Source organism: Rattus norvegicus, chromosome 7 (genome assembly GCF_021556685.1).
Source record: "Rattus norvegicus strain SHRSP/BbbUtx chromosome 7, alternate assembly SHRSP_T2T, whole genome shotgun sequence".
NCBI classification, from domain to species: domain Eukaryota; kingdom Metazoa; phylum Chordata; class Mammalia; order Rodentia; family Muridae; genus Rattus; species Rattus norvegicus.
Window position 1 is genome coordinate 34,289,290 of NC_141540.1, and position 16,206 is coordinate 34,305,495.

A 16,206-nucleotide genomic window follows, 5' to 3' on the forward strand; every position below is an offset into this window, starting at 1 on the left:
GTTTGGTTGACTTTGACCCAATCCCTTGATAAACTTGTACATGCGAGCGTCACACACCAACATCCTCTGATGTGCACAGTATTGCATGAGTAGATGCAGTCCTCATATTGACTGACCTTCATTGTATTTACCAAGAAGAATGATTTCGAAAGTTCCCAAGATAACTAATTACTATTGTGTTTCAGATAGTCTTACATATGTGTAATAAGTCCCATGCCACAGTCATTTCCCTGTTGAAATATATAGAAGGTATTGTCTGTGATAGGATAGAGAGAGACAGCTACAGATGTCTAGCTCCAATTCCTGGACCTTCATGTATCAAAAAGAAATTGTAAATAATGTTCGTTAAGGACTTTGAGATACAGAGAATTTTGTAATCAGTAGCAGAAGCCGCACTGGGATGAACTGTTGACTTTAGCGTTAGGTAGGAGCCACCGCCAGAAATAGCAATAAATTCTGATGGATATTAGGCCTGGAAGAAAGAAGGAGTGATTTCCATAGGAACCCATAGAGCAGAAGCCCTCAACCTGTGGGTTGCATTCCCTTTGAGGGTCGCATAAGATATCCTGTGTATCAGATATTTACACGACAATTCATAACAGTAGCACAATTATAGCTATGAAGTAGAAATGAAAACAACTTTATGGTTGGGGATCACCACAACATGAGGAATTGTATTAAAGGGTTACAGCATTAGGAAGGTTGAGTATCGCTGCTCTGGAAGAAGCTGTCTTTCTGGCTCCTTCCCAAAACAAGTCTATTAATTTTGGCCTCCAGATCTGTAAAATAATGAAGTTATATTGGTATGTTGCTAATAATTATGAATGCAATGAAAGCCAACATAACCCAGAGGGTATCTGTTGAAAAATTACCTAGGCCTTAGTTCTTAATGGGAGTGCTCACAAAATCCACCAAAAACAAAACCCACACTTGTTTGGTGGTTTGTCCAGCTCTACTCATGACCTCTAGTGAGACCTCTCTATATAAATGACCTGTCATGCCCAATCACTTGTCAGCCAGCTTTATGACAAAGCCATCGAGACAGCACTGCTACTAGTGTCAAATTTCAGATCTCTCCTAGAGTCCCACTCAGTTCGATCTGGCTCTGGCTTGAGAGCGCCAGTCTATGAGGGAGACAGCCTTTCCAACTGTGACAGCTGCAAACTCTTGGCGCTGACAGGTTCAGATCCCCATGTTAACCTCCACATCACTTACAGGAGTTTTATAAGTGACAGTCTGCCTCAGCGACTGCCTGTTCTTCTCACTGTTCTTCAGGTGAATGAGTCATAGCTGTGTGTGGGGCCTCTTTTCAAGGCTTTCCCACGCATGCACAGTGCTTCCAGTCAGTGTGGTAGGACATCGAAACAAAATATAGCTGCATTTTTATCTGACAACACAGTGGTGCTATAGGGATGGGGTCCGTGGAGCTGAGGAGGAGAGTCGGGTCGTTAGTGATACCTGGTTGTGGAACCACTCTTCCCTGCTCCTGTGATCCTCATTCCCTCCGCCTTTCCCTCCTGTACCATAATGTCTCATCTGTTTGCTTCACTGCCCACAAGTCATTTTTAAAAATTCCGGATTAAAAGCAAAAAAAAAATTTCCTTTTCATTTACTCAGAAGCCAGAGTTTGTTAAGCATTTAATGTGTTAGAATTATAATGTAGACTTTCAGAAGTGATTAAAAAGGTCTCCATTCTTCTTCTTACTTTAACGTGTTATTAAATAGAAAACTTCCATTCCGAGTTATCCCTCATGATCTTATAAAATATGATGTGCATGTTACTTTATCTTGTGGGTGACATTTGACTGACACTGCTAACAATAGTAAATTGCTTAAATTCTTTAGCATTGAAGAGAGACTTTGATGACTTCTGGATGACGTAGTCTGAATGAAGCCATTTGAGGTTGAGGTACACCGGGTTCAACTCAGGAGGCTTGATGGCAACAGGTGGAGGGTTGAGCTTTTTTAGTTAGCATTTGTGCTTCTGTGATGAGCAGAGAGTGATAGGCTTTGATGATGACACTCTAGAGTCCACGGGAGTCTTAGCTAACTGTTCCTCCTGGTTCACAAATTTGGTACCATAAACACAGTTCTCTTCCTCACTGTCTTGCTTATCACAAATCTAGACTTGAGTCCTGTCAGCCACAGATGTTCCTTGACCTGGATCCACTCCCAAGTTCCTGTAGACAAGGTTCTGTTACTTTTGGGGTTCTTTCTGTTATCTGGGAATTTCTGCTTCTTGCCGATAGCCCTCAGTTCTTTGAATCATGGTCTCAGCTAGGAAACTTTCTTCAAACCTCTTCCTATGGTAGCCAGAGAAGGAGAGAGTCAACAAAGACTATCTATTAATAAGGTGTGAGTACCAATCTTACCCATCACGGTCTTGGATTTGCTGTCCATTATGTTTGTCAAATCGGGTTACTTACAAGTAAGTCTCAGGCTCTGCTTGTACTCAAGGGAACGATTACACAGGACATAAATACCAGATGGCAAGAATAATTAGGGGAGGGGTTATTTTAGAGTAGGTCACAGATTTCTTACAGAAGCGAGTGAAAGGGGCTTACTATCCCCTCCCCACCATTCCCGCCTCCAATTTTAGAAACTAACTGCAGAATAGTAGTGCTAATTCTTCAAATTCAGGTAAGTTATATAACACTCTACAAAGCAGAATAGTAATATGAACTATGTCCAGCAGATGGTAAGGACTCAACAGTTGTATATAGGTAAAATCTCTGTTGTATTTTTGAGATTTCTTGATGCATGAAGAATTTTCATTGAAATCACTTTTTTTCCCCTCACAGTAGCTCTGTGATGGGGTGAAGGCAGGCAACATCATGTTAGAGAAGCAGAAGATCAGTATCAAAAGAAGTCGCCATGAAACCTGGGATTCACAGCTGGCCACTTCTTGCCATGATTATTTCTCTTGTATTTTTTGAGGTAGTAGGTTCAATCAGCCCAAGCCAGGTAGAATTTCTTAAACCCTTTTCTACCACACTTACCATCATTAGGATGCATTTTGTCTCTTGGTTTGGCTTTAGAAGATTTTATTAAAATCATTACATATTTCTGGGGTGTTACATATTTCAGTGATTGATCCCTCGCTCGTCTCTCGTCTAACAATATTTTTCATCTCCTCTTTCTGATCTCTGGGTGTTTATCTTTTTGCTATCAAACAGCTCTCTTCCTTCTCAGTTTTTCAACTTTAGACCCTATCTGTGGAAATTCCATGCAGAAGAGGAAATGAGATTTAACCCCTAATGCCCATAGGTAAGCACACACACAGGTTCCCACTACTATCCCTCTGGTATGTTCATTTCCTAGTTTGGTTAGATCAGTGCTCTGTATTTGTATTTGTTGACCCATATAATATTACATATACTAAGTTCTGATTTCTTTTGTAACATCACCATGGTTTTTTTGTTTGTTTTCTCTAAAGTTTAAATTGTCTTTTTTTTTTTCATTGTGACTGATATTTCTGTGTGAATACAAGTCCCTCTGTCAAGGTGTCATATCTCTCTGTTCTCTGAGTTTCATACCTGAGGGATCATGTCTGAGACTTTTTATTTCTTCAGAGTTTGACTGGTTGCTATCTACATCCATATCTGGGAACCCTCTTTATCACTTCCCTTTGATGTCGGCCATCTTGCTTCCTTTATCCCTCTTCTTTTGTGCTCTGTCTATGCCAGTGAATTCTAAAAGATCCTCTATTTCTGTCCTTGATTGACATTTAGACTGAGCATGATATTAAAGGTTTAGAATTTTCCTTCAGGGAATGTAAAACAGTCTAAAGCATGTTATCTTCTAGATATCCCTATCATTGTGAGCTTAATATGAATTTATTTAGAATTTTATTTTTTGAGCTTGTCATGTCTTAGAAATCTTTCTTTTATGCATCTAATGAGAAACCCTTAAGGCTAATTACAGGAGACCCTAACACTGTTGATGGAGGTCATCATGCAGTATGATCTTGCTTTCATGGCAGCCTGCTTTTAGTACATTCCTCTACTCTAAATTACCGGGGGATGAATCAGTCCGCAGTTCCTTACTTGACCAAGGAAGGGGCAGTCATCAGGGCAGAGAGCCTGGAAATGCATGGGAACCTGAGTCCTCACTAAACACTCTCAGATTGTTCATGTTTTCATCTTGGACTGCTTCTACTTACTGCGAAGGAAGTGCATTCTTCTTCTACAGTGTCATGAGGTTGGTGTGGTCGGCTTTTTCCATGGTCTGCTGTAGACCTGGTTCTTATGGCTCCTTAGTCACTTGTCACATGTGGCTTTGAGAAATATTGTTACTTTAGCTTTCCGTTGAGTTGTGATTCCCTGACAGTCTGCACAAGTACACTTTGACCATTTAAAAGGAATTTGAGGCAGAAAGAAGATAGGCACATATTCAATCTGCCCTATTTTTCTTAGTGAGACCTCGGTAATTTTTTATAACTTGAACAAATATCAGACATCCCCACTTGTCTAGAGGCCTAGGTAGACTTACAGGATAATGTCTTAGATCCTACTTTATTATCTGGACATGGAATGACAGTTTTATTCTGGAGAGCATCTCCTGAGGAGAGGAGACAAAGCTGGAGTCTAATTTTACTTTTTAATTTGATGCTATGTGTCTGCCTGTCTGTCTATCATCTATCAATCTATCATCTATCTATGATCTATATATCATCTGTCCTTATCTATTCACTTAATATAACCTATCATCTATCTTTAATTTATATATCATATATCTATTTATCATTTATCTATATCTATCTATCTATCTACCATTTATTTATTATTTACATATTGGTATCTATTCTATTTTTTTGTGTATATGTACATTCCAATGCATCAAGAAAATGAGTCTAGATATGTTTTGAGATATTCCTCTGGGGATATCATCTCGCTCTAGTTTTGCTGTAGCTTTTATTATTTTATTTTATTTTATTTTATTTTATTTTATTTTATTTTATTGAGACAAAATCCTACTTTGTAGCCAAGGCTTGCTTCCAACACATGATGCTCCTGCATTACGATCTCAGGTTGCGATTACAGGTGTGTGGCGTTGCACCTGGCACACCTAGTTTTCATTCTCAACAGAATACCATTCACGTTCCAATCTTCCTTCCTCTTTGAATGCTCGGAAATTGAGCCGGGGATAGCCTCCGTCTGTCTGTGCAGAGAGGAAGCCAAGTCAGCTTTTCCATGTTTCTCACAGAGAACCTGCCTTGCTTCTGTATTTGTCCCAACTCTCAACCCATCTGTCAGATAACAGGGGTGATTCTCCTCATACTTTCTGTTCCTGTTTGCACATCCATTTTTATGTTGTTTAGCTTCTGTTTACGAACATGCTATAGACTCTAGACCCACAGAAAAGTCAGGCTTGAATTTGACCTCTATAAAAGGCCAAAATTACATTACAGCTTTTTAAAAATTCTAGCTTTGTAATTAATTGCTAATATAAATATGCCAGGTGTAATGGGTGCTTGCTCTTCAGAGAAAGTTCACAGAAATAACAGGGATCGGATTTCCTTTGTTCAAAACCAAATTCATATATTCCCATGTGAGATTTATTATTTAATTTATCGAAGTTTTGATTTGTTTTTATTTTTAAAACTGCAATGCTCATTTAAACTATACCAGGCATTGCCTCTTCATATTTAGACTCACGGTCAAGTGTAAATAGTACCAGGATCCTGATGGGTACTGGGAACAAAATGATGTGCCTGATGCCGGATTAATCTTATGTTATAGCATGGTTATATTTGTAGAGAAATAGTTGTAAAACAGAATGATTGGAAAAATGTATCTTGAGAGTAAAGAGCAAAACAGAAAATGATTGAATCTCCAAGAGAGAAGAGCCAGGCCCGGAAGTACCTTACGTAGGTGATGACTGAGCTGAATTTAAATGACGAAGAGGATTTTGATATATGAAAAAGAATAGATTTCATATGGAAAGATATGAGTCATGAAACAGGGTAATGACTCTCAAGAATAACAAAGCATAAAGAAGGGAGATAGCCCACTCAGTTGATACCCAGACGAGCAATAGAAATTAGTTGATTCAGCTTATTTTAAAAACAATTTCAGCACTCTGAACACATTGGGGATGATGCTACATTTCTTTGTCACAATGAATCAGTTGTGATCTCACAGGTTAGTAACTCCTCGAGGTATCTTTTATTTTATAACATACTACCCTAAACTTTGTGGCTTAAAACAATTACAGACTTGAAGTCCATCACTGGTCCTTTGTCCATATAAGTTAGGACCAGCAGGGTAGTTCTGTGTGAGCTGGCCTGACTAATATGGCTGGTCTTATTCACCTGATGGTAAGCAATGGTTGCTTCACTGGACTATCATATTAGTCATGCTCTGCTCTTAGCTGCAGTGATGCATAGCATTACCCTCACAGAAGCCTGCAGGTTAACTAGACTGGCTCCTGAGTAGCTTCAGTTCTTATGACATTCAAGGCATGTACGTGCTAAAGCCTAAAAGAAACATAGATTTTACAGCATTGCTTTTGCCACAAAAGTAACCACAGTCAAGGGTAGAGAAATAAACTATATGTATTGATGGGATAATTCCCATAGAAGTAATGTCCCCTTAGTCATCTACCACTGCCCAATTACTCATCCATGGTCTTGTCTGTGTAGTCACAAGGACTCCTCACTACCCTCCTTCCCACTCTCTTGTAAATGAAGATATCAACCGTATACTTGGCCTAGGATGACCAACTTCCTAGACTGCTCTGTCTTATAGTGCCCTGTGGATACATGCCAGCACTGAGAGATTCTTTATGCCCCCAGGAACTCCCTAAAAAAAACCCAAGATAGTCAGTCACATGTCTCCTCTGTAGTAGACTACTTGCAAGTCAGATCAGCCAGAAATATTTCAAAATGGGAACCTAAGGAAGACAGTGATTTTTTATTTTATTTTATTTTTAAAACATTTTAAAATTTTATTTTTATTGGTTATTTTATTTATTTATATTTCAAAAGTTATCCCCCTTCCCGGTTTCCACTTGCAATCCCCCTTCCCCCTGCCCCTCCCCCCTGCTTCTATGAGGGTGCTCCCCTACTCACCCACCCACTCCTGCCTCACTGACCTAGCATTCCCCTATGCTGAGGCATCAAGCCTCCACAGGACCAAGGGGCTGCCCTCCCATCAGTGCCAGATAAGGCCATCCTCTGCTACATATGCAGATGGAGCCATAGGTCCCTCCATGTGTACTCTTTGATTGGTGGTTTAGTTGCTGGGAGCTCTGGATGGTCTGGTTGGTTGATATTGTTGTTCTTATGGGTTGCGAACTCCTTCAGCTCCTTCAATCCTTTCTCTGACTCCTCCATTGGGGACTCTGTGTTCAGTCCAAGGTTTGCTGCAAGCACCCTCATCTATATTTGTCGGTCTCTGGCAGAGGCTCTTGGGGCACAGCTATACCAGGCTCCTACACAGTGATTTTAATGGCTAAAAAAGTTGGGTTGGTCATGTTCTGTGACCTGTGGAGCTACAAATGTGTAGTAAGAATCAGTCTTGACAGCAGCACAGCCTTGACTTCCTTTGTACTGAGGATTGCCTACAGCCTGTTGATTAAAACTGCCCTGAGTTCTAGTTTATGATTAAACTTGCTTGAGTTAGGTTTTCTCTTTTTCAGCCGTATTTTTTTGCCACCTCAAAGTGTTTCACCGATATGTGGAAGTGAAGTCCTGACCAGGGCATTCGAAGCGTGGGATAGACAAGTAGGCTGGGAACCTAGTTAGGCTGTCTATTCTAGGTAATGTGCTGACAAAATTAAACTGAAATATGTTGTTTCTTGAGACCCAGGCTATGTGACCATCAAAGTTCCCAACTGTAGGAAACCATTATAATAATAGCATCTGTGAGTATCTTGACTTCTTCTCAAGATATTGCAAGTAAGGGGTAAGCACTGTTTCAGACGGAGGGGAGCTCTGAAATTATTAACAGCTTTCTGCTTCAAGCCAGTGAAGTGAGCCACTCAATGGCAATCACGGAAGATGAATTCTTTAAGGAGGCTCTGAACTTAGTTCCTGGTTAGAAATGGTACAACCTGTGCGGGTAATAGGAGCATCTTAGAAACGCCCCAGGTGACTTTCAAGTCCTATTCTGAGCAGCTGCCTTGTCAATACATGCTCTTGTAAAGATGCTCCTTCAGAAGGAGACACAGCACATGGAGTTAAAATATTTTCCTAGGCTAAAAGTTATCTTTTGTCCAAAGTTTAAAAACTCATGACTATATTTAAGAATAAAGTTATTTTTCAGACTATTTAACCCCTTAAGCTCCAAACAGTTGGATTACATTAGCCATGCTCACACAAAAGGGCCGGGAAAAAGGAGAGCCTTCAGTTTAAAGCAGCTGCCTATATAATCCATGTTTAAAGGTTGCTTCCAGGGTTAGAATAAATCGTACGCAGGGGAAGGGAACACCTTACTTTTAAAACTTGCTTGGAGGGAAAGGTTTCACTGAATTAAACCTTCAGGTTACGTTTATCAGTGCCAGCACCTGTGCGCCGAAATTAAAATGGAATGACTATCAAAATTACCTCACTTTGCTTTCTGTGTTTCAGTTGCTTGACTTGATGAATATATGTTCTCTCCTCTGAAGTAGGAGTTTTAAGTTTTTTGCATCTTTTTAACAAGTAACGGGATTTGGGAAGAACTTGCTGAATATTTAAAACAGCAGCGTTAGAAGACTCAGCCCTTCAACCCTTGTCGTGGATATTATTTTTACCCCATTTCTATTTATTGTGCAGTCATTGTGATCGTCATCGTGGTCATCATCGAGTCTTTCTTTGGGGCATGTTGTTGAACTAACAGCTACGGTAGTGAAAGCTATATTGTCTCATGCTGCAGGACTTTCTGGGTAGAATTCTCTCAATGTATCTGTTACAATCTCAATGTATCTGTTACAGTTTTGACTTTGAAGCACATTAGTGTTGCATACAGTAAAAATCCAAAACTAAATAATTAAGAATATGGTCAACAAAGTGCAGATGCTTCAGTCCTTCTTAGAAGGGAGACCAAAAAATATTCATAGGAGGAGATACGAAGACGGTTTGGAGCAGAGACTGAAGAAATGCCTCACTTGGGGATCCAGCCCATATACAGCCAACATTGCTAATGCCAAGAAATGCATGCTGACGGGAGCCTGATATAGCTGTCTCCAGAGAGGCTCTGCCAGAGCATGACAAATACAGAGGTGAATGCTTGAAGTCAACCACTGAACTGAGAACTGAGAACTGAGAATGTAATCAAGGGAGAGTTGAAGAGGCAAGGCTAAGCAAAACAAGGAACATGGGGATTCCTGAATGAATAAAGGGCTTAAAGAAATAATGACACTATTTACCAAGACAGTCACTGCCACTGAAAAGTCAACTCATGAACAGGGTAGAGAAGAAGGAGAAGGAAGAGGAGGAGGAAGAGGAAGAAGGAGAAGAGGGGGAAGAGGAGGAAGAAAGAGGAAGAAGAAGGAGGAAGGAGGAAGAAGAGGGGAGGGGGAGGGGGAGGACAAGAAGGTCTTCTGTTGACTAATGGAAACTCATAGAAGGGAATGGAATTTGAGGAGTACGTGCTTGTTTACAGTAAGCCTGCCTTGGCACATGTGTGTTTATGGCAAGAAGGGGTGGGAGGCCATTGAGGTGTTTCTAGCTACACTAGGAGTGGAAAAACTGCCTGTGTCATTGAATGAACTTGATTTCTTTTTCCTGCCTTTTATTATGGGGGGCGGGGTAAGGCACACTGCTAGGATTGGACCAAAGGTCTTGTGCCTGCGAAACATGCATTGAGCTACACCCTAGTCCTGAAATAAATCAGAAGGAACTAATAAGTGAATTAATGAAATCTGAATAATAAGCAAGTCTAGTTGACAACATAAAAAGAACAGTGAAAGGCCAGAGGTGTGGAGGGAGGGATTTGAACTTGCGAGATAGCCTAGCTAGTCTGATGAAACAACCCCTTCCTCAAGCAAAGCATGTCTATCAGGGAGCTAGCAAGTAGGGGGGAGCCATAAGTAGGGAATGGGGAGTTGTTCGTCATCGTCTAGAAGAGGTCCCATTTAGTTGAATGCATTAGTCAGCCCCACTCAGATTAGAAGTGGGGAAAACAAAGTTTTCTGAAAGAAAAAAGCTTATGTCATCTGTGGGTAGCAGAGTGTTCATAAGCTGGGGCTTAAACATATAGTAGAGGAACAGGATGGTACAAGAGTGCCTTGCAGTAGAGAGACTAGGAGGCATTAGAACAGTAACAACAACCACAATGAAAGAAAACCCGTGCATCCATGTGGATTCCTATGGTCTCTTCATTACACTCTCTGCACCTTCATCTGTCGATCCACATTTCTATGTCTTTTCTCCCATAGTGAACACCCTGATTCCCCAAAGTATCAACTACCCATCTAAACAAGTCTAAGGCTCATGTGTGTGTATGGATGGATGCATGTGTGTGCACATGCTCATTCAAGGTCTGATACCACCAGTATCATATCTGTCAACTCAACTGCAGTTCACATTACTTGCAGTTATTTTTGTCCTCACTGAGTGTGGAAGCAGAGTCCTCAACTCTCATTTTCTTATGTTTAACATGTATTTGATATATAATTTGTTCATGTTTTAAAAAATATACTTGGGGGATATTTGACCATATTCCTTTTTTTTATTAGATATTCCTTTATTTACACTTCAAATGTTATCCCCTTTCCCAGTTTCCTGTCCATAAACCCCCATCCCATTCCCCACTTCTTCTATAAGGGTTTTTTCCACCCACCCATCCACCCACCCCTTCCCACCTCTCCACCCTGAGCCCTGACATTCCCTTATAATGGGGGTTCCAGCCTTGGCAGGACCAAGGGCTTCTCTTCAACTCTTTCAACGGGGACTGGTTCTCAGTTCAGTGGTTGACTTCAAGCATTCACCTCTGTATTTGTCATGCTCTGGCAGAGCCTCTCTGGAGAAAGCTATATCAGGCTCCTGTCAGCATGCATTTCTTGGCATCAGCAATGTTGGCTGTATATGGGCTGGATCCCCGGGTGAGGCATTTCTTCAGTCTCTGCTCCAAACCGTCTTCGTATCTCCTATGAATATTTTTTGGTCTCCCTTCTAAGAAGGACTGAAGCATCTGCACTTTGTTGACCATATTCTTAATTATTTAGTTTTGGATTTTTACTGTATGCAACACTAATGTGCTTCAAAGTCAAAACTGTAACAGATACATTGAGAGAATTCTACATCTTTCTCATTTTTTCCATTGTTTCTGTATACCCCCTATAAATATTCTACTCAATACCTTTTCTGGTCTACCAGTTACTTCCGTCCTCTTTTAAATAAAATGCATTCTATGTCTATATTCACATCTAAATATAGGTATAAAATGTACACTATTTTCAGAGTGAGCTTAGTTTAACAGGAAAGAGTGACACAAATATACAATTTTGAAGGCTGAAATGATGTCTCATTAGGTGGTGTATACTGTACCTGTTGTACAGACCTGTGTGTGGGCTTGAGAAAAGAAAAGATAAAGCAAAGTGCAGTGGCGTATTTCTATTACTCTAGTTTTGGGGAGGAGGGGAGGCAGATCCAGGGTTCTTGCCGGAGAGCCAGCATAGCGAAGATGACAAGCACCAGATTCATTAAGAGATACTGTCTCAAAAAATGATGAAAAAAGCCATGGAGGAAGATGCCCAGTATTGACTTCCAAACTTTCCACATGCATACTGCATATACGCGAACAGAGAACATATTCAGATATCCTTTATGTACCCCAAATTTTCTATATTTAATATCTTGCATTAAGATCAATAAGGATTCACCTATTGTTTTGTTCCATGCCTTTTGACAAACCCCTAATATCCTTTTACCACCATTAATGCATCGCTCAGAATAGTCCTGCTTCCCTAAGAGTCTCTTGTAATCTATATTTTTAATTTTGGTTTCTTTTATATTTCTTATTATCCAGATATAATCATTTTTATCAGTAGGCAGGGAGGAGTTGGGTTGGAGAAGAGTTTTGGAATGGGAAGATGAACATGACTAAAACACAGAGTAGGAAACTCAAAAAACTAATAAAAATGATTATATCTGGATAATAAGAAATATAAAAGAAACTAAAAAGATCAACAATTGCAAAGGATCCTAGGGAAGAAACAGATTAAAAAACAACCCAGCTTGTTCTTGGCATGTTATATGACTCAAAAATGTGGTCTTCACCAATAGATTCTAACCGTCCAGTTTTGCAGGCTAACCATGGACGATGGCTGTAGGCTGTAATGTTTGGGGTCTATTGGTCCTCACTGGCCAACAACTACAGGAGAAATAAGTCAAATCCAACACTGGGTTTTCATTTGTTAGTAGGGGCATTGTTTTTCTTTCCCGTGTGTCATTTTCAAGAAGTCATTGCTGTCCTTTATTTTCCCTTTTACCCTAACTCTCATTCCCCTACACCAGTCTAACCTTTTCTGTTCTCGTGTTCATTTTCAATCCTTAATACCGGAGTATTCTATCTCCTCTTTGTAGGACATCCCTTCCCACGATCCCCTAGTAATTTCCCAGTATTTATGACCTATTTCAAGTGAAACACACACACATATCTGATGACTCAATGTCAACACCGAGGGATGAGATAAAACATGTGGCACTTGTCTTTATGGGTCCAGGTTTCCTGACTTACCATGACTGTTTCCAGTCACATCCATTTGCTTGTGAATCCCATAGTTTTATTTTTTTCTTAGTAGCTGAATAATATTCCATTGTGTCAATACACCCCATTTTTTTTGGTTCTCAGAGAATTTTATTTTATTATTATTTTTTTTACATTTTATTTTTTTTTATTAACTTGAGTATTTCTTATATACATTTCGAGTGTTATTCCCTTTCCTGGTATCCGGGCAAACATCCCCCTCCCCCCCTCCCCTTCCTTATGGGTGTTCCCCTCCCAACCCTCCCCCCATTGCTGCCCTCCCCCCACCAGTCTAGTTCACTGGGGGTTCAGTCTTAGCAGGACCCAGGGCTTCCCCTTCCACTGGTGCTCTTACTAGGATATTCATTGCTACCTATGAGGTCAGAGTCCAGGGTCAGTCCATGTATAGTCTTTAGGTAGTGGCTTAGTCCCTGGAAGCTCTGGTTGCTTGGCATTGTAATACACCCCATTTTTATTATCTATCCATTGGTAGGCATAACCTTTTCCTTATGGAAAATGTCACACAGCAGAGAAAGTCATATAGCTCTCAGCTCACCTTCTTTTGCAGCACTATACAATTATAGTTATTTTTATGTTTTTCATGGTTTGATAGCTCATGTCATCTTAACACTGAATACTTTTTTATTGTTAGAGACAATTTCGTTTCAGTGACTGAAAGTCACTTTGATCCTGTTGAGCTTTGGGCAATTGTGACTAAGGTGGCCATGGACATTCATAGGAAGGGTTTTCTGTGGATTCGTTCTTAACTGATTGGTGTAAATATTGGTTAGTGTGGTTGATGAGGTTTAGGATTAGACAATGTACACATAGTCTTACGGGAAAGTAAGAGCTTCCAAGTTTTTTGTCCTGTTTCGCTCCTCAGATATTAATGAGCTCCTGTTTCTCCACACTGGCATGTGGTGATATCAGCATTTTTTATTTTAGCAACTCTGATGAATATGTGTTTGTACATGCGTGCTGTTTCAACTTGAGCCTCTCTAATGACGTGATATTAGTGTCTTTTTACATGATTTGCCACCAGTACATCATCAATGAAATATTTCTTCAGATCCTTGGCCTATTATGACAATTGGGTTTTGAATTTCTTATTTTACCCCTGTGCTGGGGGTGAAACCCAGGATCTCAAGCACGAGAGCAGAGAAGTCTGCAAGTGAGCTGCAGCACTGCCTGGGTTTCCCTGTCAGAACCCTCGATGGTACTGGTGTAGGGCTGTTTCGGGTTCTATTCTGTTCTATTGGTGATGAATAGACATGCACTATATCAATTGAGTACAGCATATTGTCCACCTACTTGTGACAATGTTATTATTCTTAAACTTGTTTGTGTGTGTTTATATATAACTATTAATAAACATACTTAAACAAAAATACAGAATTAGGAGATAAAGAATTCTTCTGTGGTTGTTCAGCCTGTGACTTAATGGATGTTATTATGAAAATATTAAGAAATTAAAATGTCATTGCTTCTCGGCCTTTTGGCTAAGATCAAGTGTAGTATCTGTTCTTATCAGTTTAATATCTGATATATCCTCTATCCTAGAACAGCATATTAAATGGATTTTTGGAATTAGGAGTTGGAATGGGAGCTTGCTCCATCCACGCCATGTATCAACCTGGTATTGCAGAAATTAAAATGTCAAAAGGTTTATAAAGTATGAAAGTTATAGTAAGAAAATGCCAATTTATTATTAAGAAATTTAAAGTTTCTTAGCAGCCTAAGTTCACAGTGCTTTCAAGTCAGCAATAATGTACAGTAATGACACTGGATCACCCAAGACAGCCTAGAGTCCTGGAAGCTCCAACATAGTAAGTGCCCTTGAGTGGCACACGTGCCATTTTTACCGTTTGCACTATATTTTTATACATTTAGGTATGTTTATCTATGTTAATAATTACCATTCTGTTATGCTCGTCTGTGGTATTTTGTCTAGTAACAGGATGTACAGGCTTATAGCATAGGAGCAATAGCCTACCTATTCCATTGAGCTTAGGTGTGTAATAGATATACCATCTAGGTTTGGGTAAGAACCCTCCATGATATCAGCAGTGATGAAGTTGCCCTGTGATCTATTGTTCACAATATAAGTTTTTAAGTGTATCTGTCAGTTCTTTTAATAGTATCTTAGTGTCTTGATTAACTCAGTTTCTAGGACATCTTGAAGCTAAAAGGACAGAAATCAAATTGTTTCTTATTCAACATATATCTTGGAAAGGGTACGGTATCAGTTTTATAGAGGTCTTCCTAATGAAATTTGATTCTTTACCTCTTGGGAAATTTATCATGCACGTTCATTAATTAATAAACTCTGAAAAATAGTGTTGGGGATGGCGCTTAGCTGCAGAGTACTTGGCTAGCATGTGCAAAACTTGAGTTGTAAAATTGTTAAAGTCACCTTTAAGTTTGTCTCTTGTTGAGTCTGAGTAGACTCTTTTAAAGCTCCCAACTTATGACTTAATGTTAGCTGTATTCATTATTCATCACGAGTTAGTTGTGTTTTCTCTGTTCTCACCTTGTTTTTGTGCCTAAGACATGTTCTGTTTGTATTTATATTTTGTATAATTTCAACAATCATCACAGTTCCCTGTTATCCTCCCTTTTGTTTTGGTTCTAGAATTGTATTCACCCTGAAAGCGTTCTACCAGTGGTAGCATATCTACCCCATGCTCTCCTTATAATGTCTAATGAATTTCCACTGTACCATAGTTTTATTAGTTATTGACAATAATGGCTTGCTGCAGAATTTCTTGAATTGAAAGAAATAATAACTCCTTTGTAGAAGGGAGTATTAAGTAGAAAATAGAGTGAATTCTAAAGTGGACTGATTTTAAGTAAATGCCATCCCAATATTTACCTCTTATATAGCAAAAGGCCCAACTCCTCTCATGTTATTAGCAAAAATGGCTACAGTAGATTGGGTGGTCTTGAACACATGTTACATAGTTTTACACAATAAAATTATATATATTACAAAATTTTATATAGTCACAGTACAAAAGTGACTGAAGCCCGTGCAAATAAAACAGTCAGCTTTCCATGTTATGTGCAAAGTGGTTAAAATGCATACTTTTAAAAAATAAATGACAGCTTCACTTCTATAAGTATTACTGCAAGATCTTCATAGATAATCAGATTATTTTTTTGTTCACAGTTCTTTTCTTGCATTATTTGTGATAATTGGGCCACTGTCTTTGAGCTTCTGATATTAAAATTGAGAAGCTTGTTGCTAACTCGGTTCCTCATGAGTATCTGCCTCCTCATAGCCCACATCTAGATACTAGTAAGACGTTTGCTGTAACCGCAGAGCAAAAGACTATTAAGTTTTTTTCTCTGTGTATTGCTCACTCCTTTTTAAGAGTAAGCAAGCCCTTTTAATTTGAGCATAAGTTAAGATTAAAAAAGCATTCCTCTGTTGCTTCTTTGGCCATCATATCCTTACTTGTTTGATTGCAGTCTTAATGAGATTAAAATTAGCACTCCTATACTGGAGACCTACTAAGGTTGCTAGTTCTCC

General features: G+C 39.4%; 1 protein-coding gene and 1 non-coding gene across 6 annotated transcripts in view; both read left to right on the top strand.

The window, feature by feature from the left end:
• Anks1b (ankyrin repeat and sterile alpha motif domain containing 1B) overlaps window positions 1-16,206 on the top strand; it is a 1,165,946-nt gene that overhangs the window by 276,837 nt on the left and 872,903 nt on the right. The window lies entirely within an intron of this gene.
• Window positions 14,154-14,341, top strand: LOC120094026 (U2 spliceosomal RNA). Its single transcript, XR_015626195.1, has one exon. It is a non-coding gene; the product is annotated as a U2 spliceosomal RNA (small nuclear RNA).